This window comes from Nansenia antarctica (genome assembly GCF_963989245.1).
Source record: "Nansenia antarctica genome assembly, chromosome: 15".
Taxonomy (NCBI): Eukaryota; Metazoa; Chordata; class Actinopteri; order Argentiniformes; family Microstomatidae; genus Nansenia; species Nansenia antarctica.
In genome coordinates this window covers 24,242,570-24,250,186 of record NC_137685.1, presented here as the reverse complement: position 1 = coordinate 24,250,186, position 7,617 = coordinate 24,242,570, and the positions used below count along the sequence as shown (strand labels likewise).

At 48.4% G+C, this 7,617-nt stretch overlaps 1 pseudogene across 1 annotated transcript; it reads left to right on the top strand.

The window, feature by feature from the left end:
- The first annotated feature begins 6,164 nt into the window (after positions 1–6,164).
- On the top strand, positions 6,165–7,401 carry LOC308171275 (odorant receptor 131-2-like; annotated as a pseudogene). The gene is made up of 2 exons: positions 6,165–6,497; positions 6,779–7,401. The product of its transcript is annotated as an odorant receptor 131-2-like (transcript).
- The last annotated feature ends 216 nt before the right edge of the window (positions 7,402–7,617 follow it).

Below are 7,617 nucleotides of genomic sequence, written 5' to 3'. Positions count from 1 at the left end.
TTGACTCTCTCAAGGAGCTGTGTAAAAACAACCCAAGTGACCATTTTAAACAACAAAGTCTCTTAAAGTTTCAATGCTGATGTGAGAGAACAGGAAATAGAAGGGTTTTAGAGAAGGAAGCTGACATAAGACACAGAGCCAAGACAACTGTAGTTCACTTCCAACATGCTTTTTGTGTTGGTTTAGTGTAACAGATCAATGTTCAGCCAATCAAATCATTTGGTTTGGCCTGGATGGTCCTATACAGTAACATAGCCAGGCACATATCAGCCTACTTGTGACCCAGTCAGTCCTGAAGGGGGCCTAGTCAGAGGTATTCCATCTGCTGCTACCCCCACCATGGTCAAGGTTATCTGGTGCTTCAACACCTCAAAACTCTAACTGGGTGTTGTGTGTATGTTTGTCATACACCTATGAAATCATATGAATCAATGGCCTCATTATACCACACCTTTCCTACTTTTAGGAAGACAAACTTTGGCAAAATAAGCTTATACTCATGGACACAGGGAGGTTTCCTTTCTACCGAATGAGGTCATTTCTTGACATCTCTGACTATTTAGGGGACCCCTTTGGCCTTAAGAGCACCACAAGTGGCAAAATCATTCATAATGTATATTTAAATGTTAACATATGGCTGTTATCTTGAATAACTGATGTTTCCCAAAACAATGGCCTTCACATTTTGGTGGTAACTGAAAATTATCTGGATTTGAGTACAAAGTAGTAAGAGTTATGATAAAACAGCTATATCTTGCTGTTGGTAAACAAACAGGTACTTTAACAGGAAATGACAGACTGGCTGGATCAATCTACTTGGCTAATTCAGGAGTCAGGAAGTACATAATGTGCACATGTGCCTAATGTGCTGTACACGCAGGCAGCCAGCCTGGCACAATTATGGATTAGAGTTGTGTATTTGTTTAGGCTGAATACATACACAGACCAGGTCAAATGGGTTGTAATGATGTAAGTATGAGTATGAGTATGAATATAGACTTTGATTCATTTGTGTATCTGCTTCATTACTTCAATTAAGACGAAATTGAAACTGAAGAAATTCAATATGCCGCAGAAAGTGATGGTCGAGTTCACGTCCATCATTGAGTCCATCCTCTTTCATCCTCTTTCCTGCTCTCTTACTGGTCCTGGAGTGGAACAGGTCCAGGACAGATGGCAGGTTGCAGCCGATGACCTTCTTGGCTGACCGAATAATCCGCTGTAATCTGCCTCTGTCCTGGGCAGTGGACTCAGCGAACCAGATGGTGATCGATGAGCTGAGGAAAGACTCGATGATGGACATGTAGGACTCGACCGAGTTTGACAGAAGAGTGGCTAGAGGTGCAGCTGTTTCACTGACCGGTAACAGTTAGCATGTTTTACCAAAAGCCAATGAAATCAATGATACTTAAATGAAGTTTTGCTAATTAGCTTATTTGAAATGTCATGCCTTGAATCATCTCAAAGTCATCTAAATCAAATCATTGAGTCTTTTTTTGCATAATGTGGGATGATTTGATGTCAAGCATACCAATTTAGTTTCTAAGTTTCATCGGCTTTTTTTTTACTAAAACATGCTAACCATTACGTGTTACTGAAAATAAACCACGGCCCCCTCCTTAACACATATCAAGCTATATATATTTTTTCTGATTCAAGATGGCGGCGCGATCAGACGCGCGGCTCGGAGTGGCTCCAACGCTGGTGCTTTTTAGTGTTTTTAAGTACATTTGTATGTACATTTTTATTTTAGTACTTATAGGGAACGGTTGTGTAAATAGTACCTACAGCAGACTAGACTTACTAGAAGTTGGTGCGCAAAATGAGAGGACTGTAACAACGGAATTCTTGAAAGAACAAAGGATCCCATTCGAAATCGCTAGGTCGCCGGGAGAAAAATGGTTTGCGGTCCCAGCCCTCAAGCGCAAACGTCGGCGTCGTGACCGTAAGCAATGCCGAGGACGAAGGGGAGGCCTGCTAGCTAGGCTAAAGAGAAGCCCGGATAAACCTGCTTTGCCGAGTATTTTCCTATCCAACGTCAGGTCTCTGGCTAACAAGATGGACGAATTGAGACTACAGGTCGCTACTTACAACACCGTGGGAGATAGCTGTGTGATTATTCTCACGGAGACCTGGCTAAATGACTCCGCGGTCGGTTTGGAAGGAAGGACTTTACACCGGGCGGACAGGACGCTGCTTAGTGAGAAGTCGCGCGGAGGCGGCCTCATTATATCTACGAAAGACAGCTGGTGCTTAAACACAAAAACTGTAAGTAGCCACTGCTCCCCAGACCTGGAATACTTGACTGTTAAATGCCGACCCACATACCTCCCGAGGGAATTCAACACAGTGTACATAACATCTGTTTACATTGCGCCTAACGCGGATGGTAGCTTAGCATTGGCGCGGCTACATGACGTCATCAGTAGTGGACAGAGCGCAGACCCACAGGCAGTTCATATAATCGCCGGGGACTTTAATCATGCTGACCTGAAGGTAGTACTACCGAAGTTCTATCAGCATGTTAAATGTGCAACAAGAGGAGAAAAAACACTGGATAAGGTATACACCAACATCAAGCTTGCTTACAAGGCTAGACCGCTAGCTCATCTAGGCATGTCTGACCATGTGTCAATCCTCCTGATCCCAGCCTACACTCCCATGAGGAAAAGTGCTCCCATCACCACTAAGACTGTCAGATTCAGATTCAGATTCAGATTCAGATTCAGATAACGTTTATTGCCATTATGCTTGACACATATAGGAATTTGCTTTGGCATTACAGAAGGTGCATTTATGCTTTTTCCACATATATATGAACAAAACAAGTACAATACAAATGCAAAAACAGGCAAAAACAGGACAACACAGGACAGACAGTGCATGGATAGTGCTGTAAATAAAGTGCAGTGCAGAGTTATACAAGGTCTAGTGCATGTTCAGTCCTGGGCAGACTTGGAGGCGGGGGGGAGGGGGAAGCCAGAGTCATTTAGCAGCCTGGCGGCTGAGGGGAAGAAACTGAGCCTGTGGCGGGCCTTCAGTGCCTTAGGCAGCCGCAACCTTCTTCCAGAGGGAAGCAGGGTGAGGAGGCCGTGGCCGGGGTGGAAGGGGTCGGCCATGATCTTTCTTGCCCTCCTCAGAGCCCTGGTGTCATGCAAGGAGTTGAGGGAGGGCAAGGGACAGCCGATCACCCTCTCTGCTGAACGTAACACCCGCTGCTACTTGGCCTTGTCCTTGGTCGTTGCAGCAGGGAACCAGGTGATGATGGAGTGGGTGAGGATGGACTCTATGATGGCCGTGTAAAACTGGACCATCATGGACCTCGGCAGCCTGAATTTCCTCAGCTGCTGGAGGAAGAACATCCTCTTCTGGGCCTTCTTCGTGAGGGCCTCGGTGTTCCGCTCCCACTTAAGGTCCCGGGAGATGGTCATGCCTAGAAAGTGGCATGACTCCACGGAGGCCACCGGGGTACCTCCCAGCGTGATGGGAGGGGGCAGGGCTGCTTTCCTACGGAAGTCCACCACCATCTCCACTGTTTTTAGAGCGTTTAGCTCCAGATTGTTAACACTGCACCAGCTCTGCAGCCCCTGGCCAGCAGGGTCCGCTCCACTGCAGATCTGCCTGAATGACACCTCATGGCAGGAATATGAGCATGAGGACCTGGAACAGTTCACGTCGTCGGTTCTGAACCACATAGTGAACTGCACCAACTCAGCCACCGTGGACAAACGGGTCCGGGTCTACCCCAACACGAAGCCATGGATGACTGGGAAGGTCCAAAAACTGATCAAGGAGAAGGACAACGCCTTCGCAGGGAAGGGCACACTGCTGTACAGCACCACCAGGGCTAACCTAAAGCGCGGAATCCGGGAGGCCAAGGCAGACCACAGAGAGAAGATTGAGGAATGCTTCCTGAGCAACGACTCCAGGCGGGTGTGGCAGGGGGTTCAGCACATGACAAACTTCAGAGCCAACAGGCTCACAGCCGCAGAGGACGACCCCCTGCTGGCGGAAAAGCTGAACTCCTTCTACACCCGGTTCGACGAAGGGCGAACGGAGGTAACCACAACACAAACACCACTCTCTCCAGCTCTCAGCAGCCTCACCCTCACAGAGCATGAAGTGAGACGCGTGCTGAAGGCGGTGGACCCCAGGAAAGCCTCAGGGCCGGGTGGCGTCCTGGGACGGGTGCTGAGGGACTGCGCCGACCAGCTGGCCGGGGTTTTCACCAACATCTTCAACCAGTCCCTGTCCCAGGCCACCATCCCACCCTGCCTGAAAACCTCAACTATTATCCCAGTCCCGAAGAAAAGCAAGGTGAGCTGCCTAAACGACTACCGCCCGGTGGCACTCACACCAATCATCATGAAGTGCTTCGAGAAACTAGTCCGGGCCCACATAGTCACACGCCTCCCGCCCAACCTGGATCCATACCAGTTCGCCTACAGAGCCCACAGGTCCACAGAGGACGCCATCGCGACGACTCTCCAGTCCACTCTATCCCACCTGGAGAGGGGAAACAGCTACGCGAGACTGCTCTTTGTGGACTTCAGCTCTGCCTTCAACACCATCCTTCCAGACAGGCTAGTGACCAAACTACTAGACCTGGGACTATCACACTCTATATGTGCATGGATCAAAGACTTCCTGTCCGACCGCCCCCAGAGGGTGCGGGTGGGCTCCCACACCTCCACAGCCCTCAGACTCAGCACTGGGTCCCCCCAGGGCTGCGTGCTAAGCCCCATCCTCTACAACCTCTACACCTACGACTTCACCCCCGTCCACCCCAACAACTCCATCGTAAAGTTTGCAGACGACACCACCGTGGTGGGCTGCATCTCGGGGGGGGACGAGGCGGCGTACAGGGATGAGGTAGAGCAGCTGAGCAAGCTGTGCAAGGTTAACAACCTGCTGCTGAACCAGTCAAAGACCCAGGAAATCATCGTGGACTTCAGGAGGAAAAAATCTGAGGTCCAGCCCCTGCTCATCGACGGAGGGAGCGTGGAGAGAGTCTCAACCCTCCGATTCCTGGGGGTGCACATACAGGATGACCTGTCCTGGAAGAACAACACAGCAGCCATCATCAAGAAGGCACAACAGCGGCTCTTCTTCCTGAGAGTCCTCAGGAAAGACCACATCGGACAGGAGATGCTGGTGGCCTTCTACCGCTGCGCAGTGGAGAGCATCCTCACCTACTGCATCTGCAACTGGTTCTCCAGCTGCACAGCCGCAGAGAGGAATGCGCTACAGAGAGTCGTGAGAACGGCCCAGAAGATCACCGGCGCCCCCCTCCCCTCTCTGGAAGAGCTGTACAACACACGCTGCCTCAGGAAGGCCTCCAAGATCTCCAGAGACCCATCCCACCCTGGGTACGAACACTTTGCTCGGCTGCCCTCGAACAGGCGGTACAGGACCATGTTCGCAAGGACAAACAGACTGAAGCTCAGCTTCTACCCCAGGGCCATCCAGGCCCTGAACACAGCAAAGACCTAGGTTCTGGGCCCTGGACAGTCTGGACGGATTGATGGCAGCTGCTGGATTGAAATCAGGTGTAGTGCTGAGGCACAAATGTGTACATTTCAAGCCTGCAAACTGCGACACTATGAATGTGCAATAACACTATGTGCAATATGACAACCCTAGGGTACATAAGGTTGCAGAGAATAGGAAATGTTAGAATAGGTATAGCATAGCATAGAGTACAGCACAGTGTTTTATTTGTACAGTATAGTATAGTGGATAGTGTACATAGCCTGTATTTATGTGTTTCCCTTCTTTTCTTTTTTTTTCTTCTTTTTTTTTTTCTTCCTAGCACCAGGGGAGCCCCCCCTCCCAAATGTCGTTGTTTGGTACCTGTACTATATCAATGACAATAAAGACCATTCATTCATTCATATAAACTTATACTCGAGACAAAGGCTTGAATATCATGTGAAGGTGATCAACCGATGGTGAGTGAGGAGTAGCACCATAGTGGCTGTATCAACGAACCATAGGAATTATAAGGCAATGATAAAGATATGGATTATTTGATAGATGGGGTTTGTATGATATGAATAATAAACACTAAAACACCGACTGGCCTAGCCAAACCATTGCTTATCAGGCTGTTTTTCTTTTTTCTTTTTTACAGATAATCCACCAAATGAAAGATTAATTTCTCAATGGAAAGCAACATCACCTATGTCCTCCAAGTAAGAGATACATTTAACACGGCCTTGACCAAAAACATCATTGTGGTAGCGCTCTGCATCTCCATCAACTACATAAATGGCACCTTGGTCCACACCTTCTTCAAGCATGAGATCTTCAACACCAACCCTCGCTACATCCTCTTCATCCACCTGGTAGTCAACGACATGATCCAGCTCACCCTCGCAGTCCTCCTGCACGTCCTCAGCTATACCCTGTTCCGATTCAACGTCTCTTTCTGTTGCTTCATTATGATGAGCGCGATCATAACCACCCTGAACACCCCTGTGAACTTGGCCTGCATGGTGGTAAATGGACTGCACTTATATAGCGCCTTTATCCAAAGCGCTTTACAACGGCCTCTCATTCACCCATTCACACACACATTCACACACCAATGGCGAGGTAGGCAAGCTACCATGCAAGGCGCCGGCCGGCCCGCTCACTGGGAGCAATTTGGGGTTCAGTGTCTTGCCCAAGGACACTTCGACATGTGGCCAGCCAGGATTCGAACCGCCGATCTGCCAACCTTGCGATCATAAAACGCCAGCTCTACCTCCAGTGCCACAGCCGCCCCAATGGCATGGCCATTGAACGTTACATCGCCATCTGTATCCCTCTCCGCCACGTTCAAATCTGCACTATCCCCCGGACAAACGCCTTGATTGGTCTGATCTGGGTGGTAGGGGCCATCCCTGTTCTACCAGACCTCTTCATCCTGCTGGCCACAGAGCCACTCCACTTCTTTCACTCAAAAATCTTCTGCTGTACCAACTCTGTGTTCAGCCCATTCATGTTAGAGCCCATTCATTGTGTATTTGTCTCTGGTCTGGCTCTCCCTTTTCTACACATACTTCAGGATCATGTTTACTGCTAAGGCAGCTAATGCTAACTCAGATGCCAGGAAGGCTCGTAACACTGTCCTGCTCCATGGGGTCCAGGTACTGATGTGTATGTTTACGTATATAGCACCATTGTTTGAAAATGTCCTGTTTTATGTATTTCCTACACATGTTTTAGAGATCCGGTTCATTAGCTATGTCATAGTTCATATTATGCCCAGATTTGTCCAGTCCAATAGTCTATGGGCTTAGGTACCAGACTCTCCGGAAGTATCTGAAGAGGTACTTGTTGTGTAAAGTGAATACGAGAACCTACCCCAAAAATGTGTCCCTTTTTCCCACCACACCCAGAGTAAAGAGGTCTTAGAGCATAATTTCGGTCGTGCAAAAAAGTACCAAAAAGTGATCAAAATCAGCCATGTTTTGAATACATTACATTTGACATTTTCACACTCTTTACTTACAGTCTAGTTTCTCACATATCACATTGATAGAGATGTGTTGCCATAAAAGTCATGCTGTAACCTTCACATTGTTTATTTTGAAGGAAGCAGTGACTGTAAAGATTCACTCTCTTCACACT